The sequence below is a fragment of the Struthio camelus genome, chromosome 14, assembly GCF_040807025.1.
Source record: "Struthio camelus isolate bStrCam1 chromosome 14, bStrCam1.hap1, whole genome shotgun sequence".
NCBI classification, from domain to species: domain Eukaryota; kingdom Metazoa; phylum Chordata; class Aves; order Struthioniformes; family Struthionidae; genus Struthio; species Struthio camelus.
The window spans coordinates 18938442-18955910 of record NC_090955.1 but is presented as its reverse complement, the minus strand read 5'-3'; the positions used below and the strand labels follow the sequence as shown (position 1 = coordinate 18955910).

General features: G+C 42.8%; 1 protein-coding gene across 19 annotated transcripts in view; it reads left to right on the top strand.

The window, feature by feature from the left end:
* FBLN2 (fibulin 2) overlaps positions 1-17469 on the top strand; it is a 171555-nt gene that overhangs the window by 94177 nt on the left and 59909 nt on the right. The gene's annotated exons all lie outside the window — the stretch shown is intronic.

The following is a 17469-nucleotide window of genomic DNA, read 5'->3' as shown; positions in this document are numbered from 1 at the left end:
ACTGTACAGAAAAGGAATTGGATTTCATTAGTTATCTGCTTGGATCTTCCAGTTGCCAACTGAATGTAATCATACTTGTAACTTTTACCTTTATGGGGTGAGGAGGTGGAAATGTTGTGCTTCTACTAGACAGTGTGCATTCTGCAAAAATATTTATCCTATGGCTGAAATGCTGCCTAAGCCCACTAGTTCAAGAGCTTGATAGATGCTTTGAATACCACTGGGGACTTGTAGGGAGAAAAAGTACTGCCTCTTTCTTTGTATTTTTTGGGGGCTGGAAGTTTATGATCTTTATGAACAAGCATGGCAAGTGTACATGTTTCTTCTCTGCCTCTGGATTCCTCTTGACATCTGTGGTAAATGTTGATTATAAGCTTTATGCAGTGCTCATTACAGTAATGAATGCAAACTTCATCGCTGTAAATTAGCACATGTGCAGCACATATTTCCAATTTGTTTTTCATCAAATCAAGAGTAATATGTCCTTTTCCAAGATGTGGCACAAAATGTTCTCATGAGACTCAGATGTGTAATACGTGTAGTATGAGTAGAGAATGCTGATTACCCCCTAAACAGTGATATTTCTTCCTGTGTTATCTAGGTAGCCCTTATGCAACTTGAGCTAGCTAGTCCACCTACTCAAGAAATTTAAGGGAGATAGGAAGAGCGTAGATTAGGAGAAGGAGGAGCTGAGGCCTGACACAAAGAGCACTTCATAACTGTTTCCCAAATAAAAGGTGTACGAGATCCATGAAGAGAGATTGTAGCCTTTTTCTTTTTCCTGCACACTTCTGTATGTTTTTATTGTAGATGTTAACTGTGCAGGTAGTGGTGGTAGCCATACTCTGAGTCATGCCTTGATTTCTCAAATCACTGAAACAATATTGCGAAGACCAGTCTTACCTGAAGAACGTCATTGCATTAGAGCAGTGTGCCAGGCTGCCCCCTGGAAAGTAGTGTTAACACATCAAAATGAGAAAACGTTAACCTGGGCGGCACGTACCAATTCCAGAGGGATGCCATTAGCAGATGTAGACTTTCAGAAGTGGTTTGGCAGATAGTTTACATGCTCTAAGCCTTTGTGCTTGGAGCCTACGTGCTACCTTCTCTTCATAGGTGCCCATTTTATTTTACTGATAGCTCTTTTTGTTATATGAAAGACAAATATAATAGTGGTGACTGGCTGATTATACAAGGGGAGAAGTAAAACAGATCGTCTAGAGTTCTAAGGTTTGTGTAACCTGAATATGATCTCTTCATATGAATAACATCTTCATTTTCTTTGTGCAAATGCAAGTGGCAAAAAGTATCTGCCTGCATGGGGCACTGACTTCACCTGTAGTCAGATTTTACGCTGCTCAGTTTTACCCTGGGGTTTAAGTTTAAAGCACTTTTCTTAAATTTGCTTCAGCCTACCAAAAAATCTGATCTGAGCTGTGCATCAAGGCTGTGTGTTATACTTGGAGCTCAATCAGGTTAATAAGCAATAATCTGTTTTCTGATATAACTTTAAAAAATCTCTTTAAAACTAATTAAAACAATCTTTTTTTTTTTTCTCTCTCTCAAAAAGCAGAGTTGGGTGCAACATCCTGGAATTTTCTTGCAGGGGATCTAAGAAAGCCTACTGAGGTGAAAGGGTTTGGCAGCAGAGCTAACTGCTACACTTGGAGTCTCCTCAGCATATGTTCAGTCTGTGATCCCTGCTCAGGAAGTGCTTGGCTGATGCAGGACTAGTCAGGGTCTGGATTCGGCTGGGATGCCTGTTGGACAAGAGCAAAACGTGAGGGATATCATGGCAGGCATGAATTGTCTGGCCTGGAGAAGCAGGCTTGGAAATCACTGGATGCCTTTTTTGCCTTAACTGATATGCATTTTTCCCCTTCTAAGTACTGTAGAAGAAGAAATGAAAATAAGCAGCTCTTGAGAGCACGGCCCTCTCTGCTTAACTGTAGGTGATGCAACTGTGACGTTGCTGGTGCTGTGCTTGGCTCAAGGATCTGTTGCACGTCCTGGAAGCAAGAGCCGGTGTCCTCCGGCTGTGTTAATCATCCTGCAGCCATTCCCTGAGCTGGGGCCAGGCCCAGCTGCCTGTGCCAGCTCTGTCTGGTCTGCATTTTCCCATGGTAATAGGTGGTGTTAGCAGATTTTTACAGACATCATAAAAGAACTACAGAACCTTTCCAAAAATTAGGAATCTCTCTTGACATGGCTGATGCCTGGGGACTGCTGTATTTTTTTTTTGTTTGTTTTTCTGTTGTTTTTTTAATTGATGTGGTTGTGACTCATGTGAGTAGATCCGTATGTTTCAAGTAATAAAACACACACATCTTCCTGCCTCTTTGGTGACTCCTCAGCTAGTGATAAAGGGAAACGATAGTGAAGACATTACTCAGATTAATTAATTTTGCCTGTGGATGTGGAATGGAAACACAAATTTTGTAAAGTGGCATAATCTGCTGGAACGACCAAATAATGTCTGGTCTCCTCTCAGGAATCAGCAGCGTTACGTGAACTGCCTCAATCCCATCACCTCCAACAACTGCGAGATCATTGAGCTGGTTCTGGATACAGGGGATTCCAGGGGTGGTTGCCTCACAGAGTGGGCTTGGGTTAGCAGCTTGTTTGGTTTTTTTGCACTTAACTTAATTTTCCTGTTATTCTCATCAGTATGTGTATGGTGGATAGATTTTCTTTGTTTATTTTAGGTTTTCCTTCCTGGAAACTATCGATATCAATACAGTTCTTAACATTTCAGCTTAATTCTTTTTATTTTTTCTGGAAACACGAGTTTATTTAGGTTTCTGAGTCACTGAGTGACACACTGACGTTTCTGCAAGTACAGGGACATTCTAGACATTCTACTCATTTTATTCTCTGGCCTTTCTTTTTTTTCCCCCCCCCTCCAGAACTTAGAAACATTTAGGAGGCTTCACAGAAACATTTGCTGCTCCTAAAAATTCAGGACTGAGCCTGAGATAGACGACTATTGCTATCAGCAGTAGTGGAAAGCATTTGTTCTTCCTATTAACTCTATCCTGGCACCAGCACTCAGTTGTGGTTGGTCCCCTGATGCCTTTGGTTAAAAACTTGGCTTCAATGCTTATATTTTATGTATCCCACTTTGGTTTTAAAAGGAGTTTAGTTTTCGCCTCCTGAATCTCTGCAGCCTCATATGTAATCTGGTGGTCGAAGTGATTTGGAGTGCTTTGGTGCTGAGAAAAGGTTAATTTTATGTTCTGATGCTCATTCTCCTTCAGAGCTTCATTCTCTGGCTGTCTTTCCGCATGGCTCTGCGGAGCCGGCCCACGAGGTTTCCCGCCGCGCGGTTCGGCCCCTGGGAGAGGCGCAGCTCCCCAGCGAGGCCGTTAAGAGCCTTCCTCCAGAGACGACTTCTAGCTGCATGTGGAAAGGGGAGGAAATGGCTCTGTGTGTAAAAGCTACAGTTATGACTAGACGCAAACATATTAAATGAGATCTAATATTGCACTGTATTTCACAGCACCCTGCTGAGATGAACTACTTAGCAGCCTCACCGCTGGGCTCCAGCGAATTGCCGTTTGGGTCTGGGGCGTTCTCGCGCTCCTGCAGAGCCGGACGTCGGCTGCCCCGAGCTCATGGCGTGCCCTGCTTTCGGCCGCCCGGTGGGCCACTAAGGGAAACTCCCCTGATGCCCTATCCCAGCGCGTCCAAACACGGGTGGGATGCAGGTGCCCGCGTTGGCCGTGGTGCCTCTGGAGGGAGGAGGTTTCCTGCAGAGCCCCCGTGCCGGGCTCTCCCACACATGGCACCGCGGGGGCAGCTGCGTGCTGCGCGGTCGAGGAAATGGGGCAGGCTGCAGAAAATGGTTGTAAACTGGTGACTTTGGGGAATTGTCTGCGCAGCGGGAAGCACGACACCAGCTCTCCAGGGCGGTGAGAGCTCGGCGAATGTCTCCTGCCCCCAAAGGGGCTGCTGCTCTCCCGAGGTTGCCGCCATCTCGTGCCACGTCTGAGTCCGCAGCGCACTCTCTGCCGTGGCAGCAGGTCGGTTTTCACTGTGTGTGTGAGTGCACCTGTAATAGGTCATGAATATAGTCTGAAGAGAAACTTTATTCAGCGAAATGTAGACCTACTGAAGTTCCCGTAGCAAATGCTAATTAATCCATTCCTAAAGGAACAGTGAGTGTGAAGTAGAGGTAGTTACTCGCTAAGAAATTGTAAATTAATTACTTTTCCCAAGGGATGGGAAGAGATTGATGGAGACCATTTCCTTTATACAGTCTCTTCCAAACATTGATCTAGTCTGGTCCCTTACTGCAGGAGCAAGCCGCAGAGGGGATTTTAATTTCTATTCCCTCACCTTAAAAAAGCCCTGAAAAGCAGAGAGATGAATAAAACATCTTTAAAGATCTTACTGTCAGGTTTTATTACTATTTTCCCACTTGTTTCCATTTCCCTACGCTCTGCCAGTAGAGTGCTCTTTCTTGGATAAATGTAACTCAGGTAGCAAAGAGCCTCATTGTGGATGTTTTATGATTTGCTTTCTTGTTTTGGCACACCGAATAGCAGTTTGTGTCTAGCTGGAACCATTGTGTTACAGAATGGAGGTATTTTTGCACTTAAAAAAAATCATCGCTGCTTGTGGATGAGTTTATCATGGTCTTTTTCAGAGATAAGGCTAAGTGCTCTCCACCTGAAGTAAACTGCAGCAAGTAAATATTTGCGAGGTGAGATCAGTGGATGGGAAAAAGGCAGTTTTTGTGTATGAATCCTGATCAGGTAGGAAGTGCTAGGAGGATCTCAAACTTTTTAGGATACAGATGAGATTTTAACCATCCCATGTACTGTATGCTTGCTGAGATATTAAGACTGACAGAGAACTTTGAATTTCCTAACTGACGTGGGAGAGGCAAAAAGAGATCCCATTAAGCAGAAGCTACAGTGAAGGTTTCTTAGATATTCTTTGGGCATACAGGCCTTTCACCCCTGCTATTGCCATCTGTAAAATGAAACAGAGATGATAAAATGTTGTGGACAGTGCCTCAGCAATATGCTATTGTAATTACTTGTATTTTGTGTTATTAGCTAAGTGAAGTGTTCCTTCCCATTTACTTGAATGACCTCAGGCTTACTCCTAGGTTGTCCTAGGAGTCACAGTTGTCTGTGCAACAGGAAGAAATTAGGACTGAGCCCTCAAACTAGGAGAACTGAGCAAAAAAACCAAACCTCACAGGAGACTGATGGGGACAGAAAAGTCATCTGGGCCAGCGGATGAGAATCAGAGTAAATGACAATCCCAGGTGATAACCTTCAGTTGTCTCTTTGGTAGTTAAAGTTTTGAGGTAAGTAAGTTGTTAGAGGAAAACAGCATGCATGGGTGTAGGAGACAGTCTGAGATACAAGGAAAGTTAAATGAATTGCTCGGCAGAAGTCAGCTGCCTCCTCCTAGCTCAGATCTCGATCTATGAGGTTTTCTCAGGGCGCTTGATCCCACTGCGGCAGGTCAGACCACTGTTGCCAGCTTTCCAGCTGGCTGGCTTTGCAGCACGCCTTCAAAGCTGTGCGCTCCGTGTTTGGGACATCGCTCTCGGTAAGAGTCCGCCTAACAAGCCTTCGTCACTCCCGGCTTTGCTCCCTTCGCCATGCGCTGTGCCTTTTCCTCTGCCTGGTAGAGCGCAGAGGCCATTAACAATACGAGGGTGTTGTGCTTATGGTGCGGTTCTGATCCTCAGTCAGCTATGGTATAGAGTATTTTAAGAGGGGTTGCTGCGTATCAGACCAGAATCTGATGATCTTTAGGTGGAGAAAATAATTTAGAGAATTTTTTTCTTAAAGCTGTGAAGGTCTGTCAAGCAGTGAATGCACTAGCATGGCATGCGGAGTACTGAGTTTTGGCACGCTCCATGCTCTGCCAAAAACTGGCTGTATAACCTGTCTTAGTCATATGCATGCAGGGTTTTTGTTTTTTTTTTAATTTTAATTTTTATTTTTTTTGCTAAAGAGCCTAAGCAATTTAGAGAAATTCTCACATCTCGAGGTCTTTTCTTTTTAAACCCCAGAACCTGGAGGTGTTTGAGAATGTGGGTCTCTGTCTCCTTGTGTTACCTGTAAAATGGAGATAACAGCTCCTCGCTTCCCTGGAAGGAAGATAGATGTGTGGTACAAGGTGGGACAAACATGCTGTACCTTCCTTCAGATCTTGGCAGTCTTACATTCAACAAATAAACTCTAAAGAGCAGGGTCTTTTTCTTAGCATCTGGTGCGATGGTGCGGTGTAGACAGATTTCTCATCCGCTGAGGTGGGTGTGCATTTTATACAGCGAATCCTTTTCACTGCAGCACAAGCAGTATTACTCATGCAGTTGGCTGGAGCATTTTTTTATAAGGAAATTCACTGTGGTAAGTGCTGGCACCAAGGGGACTTGCAGAGGATGTTTTAAGGCAAAGTGAACCAGGATGAAACGTTTGCAGCCAGCCGGGAGCTGCGTGGCAGCAGTATCGTGTCCCGTCCCGCCGGGCAAGAGCGCAGCCCCCTCAGTGTGCCGCCGCTGCCCCCTTCGCCGTGGGAAGACGAGGTCTCTGTGGGCCGGGTTTTCCACCGGGTCTGTGGATACAGCCTCAGATTTTCAGATATCCTTAATTTCATGGGATGCTGGGTAGCAGGAGGGTTTGTTTAGACTCTATATGTTGAAATAACAACTCCAGCTGAAGCTGAGAGCCTAACCTGTGGTGGCACTGTTAAAAATCCCCAGGCATTGACACACTTTTGGAAATCCATTCTGTATACTTATTTTGTAGAGGAAAGCATCCTCTTTTGCAAAAAATGTGCTTCATTCATAGTTTGCAAGGGGATCGTTTGATCTTGAATCTGAAATTCAAACACAATGGAGACAAACTATGGAAATAAGATGATGAATTTTTTGTAAAAAGGAATTAGCCACTTGAAAAGACTAGGCTGTTGAGCTTGTTAGGCTTCTCAGGGAGTTGCATTTACTGTTTATTTATAGTATATACCTGAGATAATTTTTTTGTATGCATGTCTGATGCTTCTCAGGAAAGCAGAATGAGACCTCTTTGCTGTAGTGTTTGTAGTATAATCAATCACTGGGAGATTAAAGAAGACCCTGAGTATAACTCCCTGTTAGACAGGCAAACCTAAGTAGTAATTTGTGATCCAGATTGTGTGAGACAATAACCTTTTGAACAGTTTCAAATATGTAGGCCAAATAAACTTAGCTTTCTAGAGTATGCGTACTTATAAAAGGAGCTGTAATTTCATTACCCGGGGCCTCACAGAGAGCCATATCTCTTACCTCTTAGGGATTCTTAGGTAACAAGCCAGCAGTAATTGGAATTTTATAAAGATCCCCTTATGTGTGAGCAGGTTTTATGTTTTACTGAGGATTCCTAGTCTGTCCGTGCTGTGTCTGAGGTGACCAATTCCCTTCCAAAGCCACCAGAAAATCTTAAAACACCAGCCCAAAGCGCTGGTGTCGTTGGCACTAAGCCAAAATCTGAGGGAGGGACGGGGGGAAAAAAATGATTATGTTATCACTAGGAATGACTGCACGTTATGCCCTTTGTTGCCGGGGCTGGAGAGCTGCGGTTCCTCGGCCGGACGTGCCTCGCGGGAGCTGTTGGCGTTCACTCTTTCGCTGTGTACTGAGCGGCCGTGACTCCCTCCAACGCAGCGCAGTGAGTGAATTTGCAAGCAGCAGCGCTATAGAGCCTTTGAGTCTGCAGCCATTTGCTGGATAATGAAATTTGCTGGGTTTTACTCCATCACTGGGACGTGCTGACGGTGACTGAGTACTTAATTAGGTGGCAGCCAGGCACTAGCATGGGGGCTCCACAGAGCAGCCCAACTGTGGGGCTAGGGCTGCCCCACACGGGGCCCACGGCTGCCTCGCCAGCCCCTCCGTAACCTGCTTGTGCTGGGTGCAGCTCTGAGAGTGACTTGCTGAACCCCTTTGTACACTGAGAAAGGAGAAATTCAGCAGAACGGACAGAACAATAATTCCCTCTCCCTCGTTGTTATGTGTGCTGGTTGCTTTTGTGCTGCTTTTTTGGGCCGTAGGGATGCTGATTGTGTTCACAAGGTCTCAGAGTTGTTTAACCGCAGTTTTGAATTACCAAGTACTAAAGTAAATGTTTATGGCTCCGACAACTCTGGGATTAAAATCTATTAACAGTATAAACAGTTACATGAAAGGCAAGGATTTACATCGGTAACTTTTTGAAGATGTTACAAAAGTTGATGCTCTTGCAAACTGTTTCTCTTTGTGTGTATAATATACGTCTCAAAAACAGAATGAAAATTATCAAATGAAATCTTGCAGCCTCAATGTTACCATTCAGGTGGAACGCTATTGCTGGCATCTCCAGTGACCCATGCTGCACGAGCTACAGTGAATTTGTAGACAGGGTTATATGCCTTTCCATTAAGGTTATGTGAACTGGGTGCATGAATATGTTTGAATGATGAGTAAGGTAAGTGCTTAGGATGAGCCTTATTTTGTAAGAGGTCACTACTTTGGCATTTCTTTTTCAAGAAGAAGGGTTTATGTCTTGCCTGTGCTGGTGGCCATGTGTGCTGCACCCTTGCTTTCTCTGGCTTTTGATGGACCTCATACTGGATTTTCCTCCTCCTCCTTTTCCATAGCACTCGAAGAGCAAGCTTTTATGGGCTGGGGCAAAGCGGGCAGATAAGGAAATGTGTCCTTTGGCTTGAAGCCGGCACCCGAGGGCATGCTGATAGCAGCAGGTTGGAGGCTGAGTGGCAGCCCTTGATGGCCACTGTTGGTGGCCGCAGCCTGGCATCCGCAGCCAGTGATGAGGGACCAACGCAGGGACTGCTCTAGGAGGGCTACATACAAAGAAGGGAGAAGTGCCTCCAGTGGTGCTGGAATGGTTAGCGAGTTACGGGAAATCAAATAAACTAAAAAGGCAAGTGCAGGCCAGTCAGTGAGTACTGTGGAAAAGGGAGACACGGGTCTCAAATGAAAAGAATCAGCATTTTCCAGGGGCATCATAACATAGCTCAAGAAATTTTAAGACAATTTTCCCCAGTATATCCCAGTTTTAATATTTCACCAATGTGCTTTTGGTGTGTTGGCTAGGGTAATAAGCTCAAGAGCACTATCTGAGGGCTGCAGTCTGACACTGAGCCATAATAGCAATCCCCCTCTCCATATATTCCCAGTGAGCAGCAACTTCAGTCATTTTTAGTAGAGGGGAGTTGGAGTCTGACTGCAGCTGACTCATATGCAGGGAGTAAAACTGAGAAGAAAATGAATGAGCGCTTGCAACAAGAACATCTGGCCGTACTTCACTTTCCTTTTCTTCTCACCCCTTCATTATTTATAAGTTGGTTTCTGTTAGAGTTGAGAAGTAACGTTGTATGTACTACTTACTGGAATCATTTTCTGAGCACACGTTAAAATGATTAATATTGTAGGGTTACACATCTTACATAAAATGAAACATCAGAAGTATTTGTTGTATTTATATTCTGATTGAGACATCTTACAGGGACTTTGGAAACAAATTATATTTTGCTGCCAGTGCTTTGTAATATAGAATTTGTTGTACTTGATGCCAAGCCTGCTGTGTGCCTATAGCACATGGCAACCGAGGGGAGTAGAATTTGCTTCCAAGGGGAGTAGAATTTCCTGCAAAAGAAAAGCAAGTCATCTTCTGCAGCTAGCTTGGCAGCAAAAATGAATGGGGCTGTGTGCCGGAAATGGGGTTTTTAGGGGAGGAGAAGTTATCTGGAAGACTCTTGTTGGAACTTTTCTAACTCATCATTGTAAAAGGCAAGTTAATTAGTGAAAACATCTTTTAAATGAAAACAGAACTTACTATATACAGTAATCATTTTTTACAACTCTTTCCTTAAGGTTAAAGTGCTATTACCATGGAATAAGCAGAAGGGGAAACTTTCAGCTGGTCTAATGATGCTTAAAGAATCTTTTTTTTTTTAAATAATGATTCTGAGAAATCATTAGGAGGAGGACTTTTAGATAAAAGTATTAAGTCAATCCATTATCTCCTTAGTGGCCTAGAAAACCATATATGCACAGAACAGCTCTGCCAAATGCTTTGAGTAACTTGCAAGTTGATGGCTGTTTCTCCCCAAAGATCAAGTAGGCCCTACTGCAATTCCTCAGATAGCTCTAAAAAGCATCTTGTTTACAGCCTATAAACAGCTGAAGATTAGTACAGTTCTTCCTCTATCCCAGGCTTCTTCCTTTGTAATTTGCATTAATTTTCATTGTCTTGAAATTGCCTTGCATGAAACTATTCATAGTCTTCATTTTCTGATTCAAAACCGTAGTATTCTAGCCAAATGGTTTTGTAAGATATTTGCTCTGAGGAACTGTTTTTCATTGAAGATAACCTACTCTTAAGTAATGTCTCATGTATTAATGATAAAATTTGTAATTTTACTGGTTCTGAATCAAAGCTGATAAAAATTATCTTAGCTCATGGCAATGAAATCAAAATAGAGCATAGACATCAGCTATGGCTAGGTTTTATATTAGGAGGTACACAATAAATGTTTATAAATGTTTTATAAAATAAATGTTTAATTTTAGTTATCAGCATGGGTTGACTATAGCTGCAAACAAATTGTGATTTTTGCTTGTTTCTTTAACTAAGCAAGATTGGAGAGAAATATGTGGAGTTTCCAAAATCCGGTGTACAGGTCTCAGAAGTTTGAGTTGTTGCATTGACTAGTGAACGTGCTTTAAACATGGTCTTGGAAAATGGGCTGTTGCCTTGCTGGAGTTTTGGCTCCAGGAAGTCCTTGTTCCCCACTACCTGTGCTCCTTCCCTGTCATACCCAGTCCCGGGAGCAATTGCAGCCAGTCTGCAGTATGGCTTGACCCAGGACCTGCTGTGGGCCACGTGGAGACTCTCACCAGCTTGGGCATAGGGGAAAACTAACACATTTAGATGAAGAGTTGTGCTACTGGTTTCTTTATTGTTCTTGGCAGATTTAACCAACCAGTTGAAATGAATAGAAGCTTTTGGAGTCAACCTTCGTCTTTCTTTGCATCTTCCTTGCTCACAGAAGCACAAAACTAGTTCAGTGTAAATAATTCGGTATCCTGAAAAATTCTGGTAAATGGCAGAAAGGAGGTCAGTTCAGCCCTATTATTTACACTTATTCATGTATCAGGGTTAAACAACTTAAACAGTTTGGAGTTGAAACTGAGCTTGATTTACCCTGCAGTTCTGAGCCCCAGGACCTGCAGCGAGCAGCAGCCTTGCACCCCACAAGCTGAGTCTGGCCAAGCAAGCAACACACATACAAGGTAACAGCACTGACTGCAAAGGTGGGATGCTTCAGCAGCGTCTGTCTGCGTTCCTTTACGCTATGGGATCTGACCTTTATTAGGTAATATTAAAGTCACATTTTGGTGCGGTGAAGCAGCTTTATATAGTCTTGCAGTCTGACCCCGATATTTCAGTGGTATTGTTCATTGTTATTCAGGCTTTAAATGAAGACAGTAACATTTCTTGAAATAAGACTTTGAAGGTTAAATCCTGTCCAGTCAATGCCATATTCACCCCATTAGTTCCAGTAAGGCATACACTCATTTCGGCTATATTACTTCCTCCTATTTTACTGTAAAATGGTAATGGGCAAGTGTTGAACATTAGAAATTCTAAAAATTAAGTGATATCTTTGTGGAAGAACTACTTACGTTTCACGTTGTGTATTGCTGAACATAAAGCAGTTGGTCTCACTTTACAAGGCTTTCTTCACAGTAACAAAAATTTGATTTGTTTCTGTCTGTTATATTTTTCTGTCAGACTCAAATTCTTCTCCCAGATCTTACAGTTAATTTATAGTAAACAAAAACCTCGTAAAATGTGGAATCATTATACAGATACATTATTATAGCCATTTATCTGTTTGTTTGTAAATTCCACATATTAAATGTCTCGGTAATGGATGTTTATGGAGATACAGTTGATAGCACTGATGGAGCGCACAGAGAGACATGGAGCTGAGCATCACAAGCGAGCCCTTTTTGGAGTGATGGGCAGGGGAAGCTCTGTGCCTGCTGGTTCGGCACAGTGAACCACCTTCCTTTAGAAAGAAAAAGCAGATGTTTATCACTGATTATACTTCCCCCACCCATGCCGGTATAACTGAACTGAGGTTCAGACCAGTGTATTTCGTGTCTGACATAGAAAAGTCCTGACTCATCCAGGAGTTAATCATGTGCCTGACCACAAGTATATGGATTGTGGTCAGTTTCTGCAGATGAATATGGCTATATTTGTCAGATATTAAAGAAGCACCAATTAATTATTCCAGTACTCTATAAATCCAGGGTAACTGCATTATCTCATAAATGTGTTAGTCTGTGAATCTTCTTTGTGTACTACCTTCATATGAGGTCAGAATATTACTGTTCATGAAGCAATTCTTGGCTTAGTTTGAGGCAACTGCAACACAGCTAGGCTTTGGTACCAGTGAAGAAATCCTCATAGCACTTTCATATTTGATATTCTTTAATGCCAAGAAACAAATGTTTGTGTGTGTGTGTGTGTGTATATATATATGTATATGCACGCGCGCGCGTGTGTGTGTATATATATATATGCTGCAAAATTAGGAATTAGTTCATTTCCTAGAAGGCCAGAGGACTACACCCTGCTGAAATGATGCTTGATTCTATTCTCAAACATAAAATCGTTGTTTTAAACCTGGCTTGTTTGTTTTGGCTAGCTGTTTGCTGCCACCTTGCTGAGATTTTTCTTTTGCTCCTTGAATCTGCTCCAGAACCTGGAAACTGCCAAAGCTGATGGCAAGTAATAAAGAACAAGTGTTGGTGCCTGTGCAAGGAGAATACAAGTTAGCAGTAATTATTAAGATGATTGATATCTCTGATGTCGTAACCCAAGGCTTACTCAGTCCTGTGGGCATGTGTGGCCATACCTATGCACCCTCCCAAGAATGGAGAGCAGACTGAAAGGGTAAAGTCCAGGCTTTATCTATGTCTGTGTTGAGAGGAGGAGACAACACTGTATGCAGGCTCCTGTGGACCGTCTCCAGGGCTGCTATGAGTGTAGCTAATGGAGGGTAAGGAGACTCCTGTACTGATGCACATAGATGGACAGGCTGAGCTATAGTCTGGAATCCAAAGTTGGTGTACATTATAGAATTTGCACACAGAGAGCGTGCAGGATGAATGTGTAAAACCAGCCAGTGCTGCTATACTAACTGTGTGTGACTCTGTTGGGTGTCTTACATCTTGCCAAAGGTGCAAAGCAGCTTCCAGCCATGTACTGGGGAGCCATGTGATAAGAGTGGACAATCACTTTGTTGTTTGCCCTCCTCTTTTCTTCTTCCTAGGTACTAAGGGTTAGCAACTGACTGCTGAGCGACTTCAACTGACTTGCATATATTTTAAAAAAAATACTCAGTCTGACACCAAAATAGTACCTAATTTGTTCACTGAATCAGTCAGGAAAGAAGGGGAGAGTTAGCTCTGTGCTAGTGATGGCCACTAGCCAGAATTTATGCAACTGAAGTTTTGTAAGCCGGAGTTTATAAGTGGAAGGGTCACTCCATTGGTTTGCATCATGCTGTAGGAGCGCTCTCTAGCTCAATATAAAGACTTAACTTTTATAGACATATGGGCAATTTAATCGTGTTCCTTAAGTGTATTGTGCTGCAAACATCCCCAGAGGTTTGGCTGCTGGAGGCCAAGCCCTACCATAAGCTGTCACCGGTGACACAAGAGGTCTGTGCTTGGATAACTGAGTGGAGCCCCAAAACTCAAACTCCTCAGAGTAATACAGTGTAGGACCTGGTTTGCAAAACCAACAAAACACCTGGGGTTCTGCAGATGCACTCCTGACTGTAGCTTGAGAGCAAGGGTGAATATGTAAACAGGCTTCACCTGGTTTCCTGTTCAACGCAACATTTCTCACACCTCGAACTTGCCTGGCTTTTTCTTCCTCAACTATCTGTTATGAAAAGTGATTAATTTGACAAATTAAATTTGGCAAATATTGTTCAGAACTGGGAAAGAGTGAAAATCTAGTATGTGGTAAAGTTGCTCTTGAAGTGTTCTGCCACACATGCTTGTAAGGAAGGCTAATAAACACCTTTCTGTACTCCCAGTATGGAAATGTATCCCTTGGATTTTATCTTCAAAATTAAGGGAGGCGTGTTGCCAAATCTTACACCTTATTTCAAATAATCTGATATTTGAGGTGATTTGCAAGGTTCCATCTCCTGGAGTCATGTGGCTGCTCAAAATATCAGGTTACATTTGAGAGATTAAAAAAAAAAAAAACAAGGAGAGCCATAAGCTTTTTCTTAAAGAGAAATGCTAAATATAAAATCTTTAGAAAAGCACCCTGTTAACAGATGGCAAATGAAAAGCACTCAGACATGTCTGTATTTTGACTGGTTTTGGAACCTGTGATATGGGGACAGTGGGGCTGGTGGCTTTTGGAGCAGGGACAGCTGCCTAGCCAGCCCCTGACCTGTTCAAGCCCAGCTTCTTCCTCATCGATGCCCCTTGCTTTGGAGAGCGCCCAGTTGTCCTTAAGACAAGAGCTCCGTTCATAGGAAGGTCACCAGGGCAAATGGCACCTGATGGCAGACCATACAAATCCAGCGAGTGGGAGAGCAATGAAGGTGTTTCTCTTGCTCAGACCCACAGAAATTGCTAAAGAGGGAAAACAGCCGGGCTGAAATTTCGGAAGGGGAAAGGAGCTCAGTAGACAGGTGTGCCCTACTTTATTGCATACTATGAGCCTTTAAAAGAGTGGGTGGTGGGGTGGGCATGGGTATTTTTCTCTTTTCCTTTCAAGCTGAAGGTGATTGAATTGGAATGGTTTAAAATAGTATCACAGTTGCCATGGAAACCTGTCTAAATTGAAAATAGAGGTCTGGACTGAACCTTGAGTCTGTCCGCCAAAGCAAAACTTGGACCTTAGTGATGAAACCTGAGCAGGTTTGAAGAGTCATGCTGAAGCTTGCCTTGCCACAGTCAGTGATTCAGCTGCACTGCAGAGCATGCGGATGTCTTTGACGTCACCCAGCAGCTACTGCAAGAGTTCACATTGGCCTGGAGACTCTGGGAAGGGAAAAAACCCTTTGTACTTCAAAGTTTTCTTCCTTTTTTTGCCCTAGGAGGTCTGTAGAGCTCGGAAAAATGCCATGGAATGCTTCTTTCCTGGGAATGGATTTGATTTTTATTTTTTAAATGTTACTGTGCAACAAAGTAGAAGCAAATTTGAAGTAGTTCAGCTGGATAAAAGCATCCTCTTAAGGTAAATTCAGTTTATTTGTCCCAGGAATGTGGGGTAAATGTGTGTCTAATTACAGATAAGGCAATGAAGCCTTTCATGTTCTTTCAGTGTAAAAGAACCTTCAAATAAAGTAGAAACATGAAAACATTTTGGTGAAATAAGACAAAGGCCTTTTCAAGGATTTGGTTATCACAAATGAGTCCTACTTAAGGGAACTGGAAACGTTTTCTCCTGTCCTGCTTTGTGGGTGGCATTGGATGTATGAGGACAATTACAGCTGACACTTGAAATCCTTCACTTTGAGATAAAAATGTGTAGTTCTGCCTTCAGAGATTTCTAATTTCATCTGTCTCTTTTTAGGTGGGGAGGGCAAATCAGTACTGGTCTGGTGAAGATGAGGGAGACGCACAGAGTACATACATCAGTTGAGTCTGGCCTGTGAAGTGCATGCTTAGCATGGTGTCATATTTCTTCTCCAATTTCTTACTCAGTAGGTGGTAGAGAATTAGTGCTTAATTACTTGCAGGCTACAGACAACAATCAACCCCCTTAAACTGTTTACATTTCTGGACAAGGCTGGAGCTGAACATTCCTTGTGGTTCGGTCTTTCTCAAACTCTATTGGAGGACTTCGTAGTGCTTGTTTATCTTTTATACCATATATTGGGATAAACATTTATTTCCAAAGGACTTCAAGATATTAAAAAAAAAAAAAGCCCAAAAAACTCATCCGTCTATACCAGATTAGGTATGATAAAACTGACTGATACCGTTCAGAATCCTAGCCGGTCAAAAGGCACATTCTGTTGTTTGTGAGGCTTGTGCAATTCTGGGGGTTTAACTGAACCGAAAATCAGATCCAAATCTTAAAGGTGGAGCTGGAGTTCTAGCCTCGCTTGGATACAAGGAATTACAGCTAACAAACATCACTTGAATAAAACATTAATTTCCCATTAAACAACATTATGTTGCTGTGATAATTGTTCCTGTTTTGAGTAATCCTCGTTTCCTGCATATCTTTGGTGACTCATCGCAGCGGAGATCTCATCCATTCTGCTTTGCAGATGCTCTCAAGCTGTCTATTCCTGATCTGACTCAGCTTCTTTATCGTCAACATCTTCTCTCATTGATATTGTTCTGCAAAAACATATGCCTTGCTAAAGACTTCATTCTTCTTCCAATGTAAAAACGATTGGCGCTGCTGGCTACAATTCTAAATTTAACTCATGTTTTAAGAAAGTTGTAGGCTTAAAATTCACATGCCATGTTTTCAGGCTGTCTCAAAGCTTGCATCTGAGAAGTCCCAACTGCAAAAATGTTTGCCTGCTTGAATCCTTATCTCTAATAGGAACAAAACTTTCTTCCTTTCAGATTTTCTGTGAGTAGTTTGCTTGTGTTATAAATTCCTGATGTGATCTGTGCATCCTATAACCTGAATTCAACTTTACTGTGAGGGATTAAAGACTTGGGTGGTGCATGGGTCGTTATAAACGGCGAGGCACGCGTCACCTTTGTAGCAAGATTGGAGATTCTACTACTGAAGTTTGTACGTACATATTAAGTTTTAAGAAAGCTAATTTGTGGGTGGTGTACTAAGTGACAAAAACACAGGATTCAAAGAAATCATTGTTGGCTCTAAGGATTAGAGAACTGTCCCTCTAGAGTGTGGCATGCCTTCATGTAGGATGTTAAGGATGTAGGATGAATGCCTTCATGTAGCATTTAAATTCGGAGCTCTCAGAGGTGTGGTGTGATTGCAGGCAAGCTTGTGTGACCCAGGTGTTGCTAATGCTGAGGCGTTTGTCAGCGCTGGGGTGTACTGCTGAATGTTTTATAACTCGCACTTTGCAACTAGGTGAAAGCAGGGGAGTTGGCAGATGTTGTAACGGTATAACTCATGTTAGAATTACCTGGCTGTAAATAGGCATTTAAGACTTGCCTCTGCAGTTAATTTAAGGTTGTAATAAATATTTGATCCTGAAATATTACCAAAAGGTTTTGGCAAGAGATCTGTGGGTGGTGGTGATACAAACGGGAAGTCAAGGCCTCTTGCTAAGCGTGACTTTCCTCCTTCTCTCAGTATGGGTTACTGCTCAGGATGCTCATTGTCCAACTTATTAGTAGCACAGAGTTGTAGAGTAAGCTCTATTCCTTTTTCAAACCACCCTCATGCTCCTGCCATCAAAATCGAATCTGGCATTTAA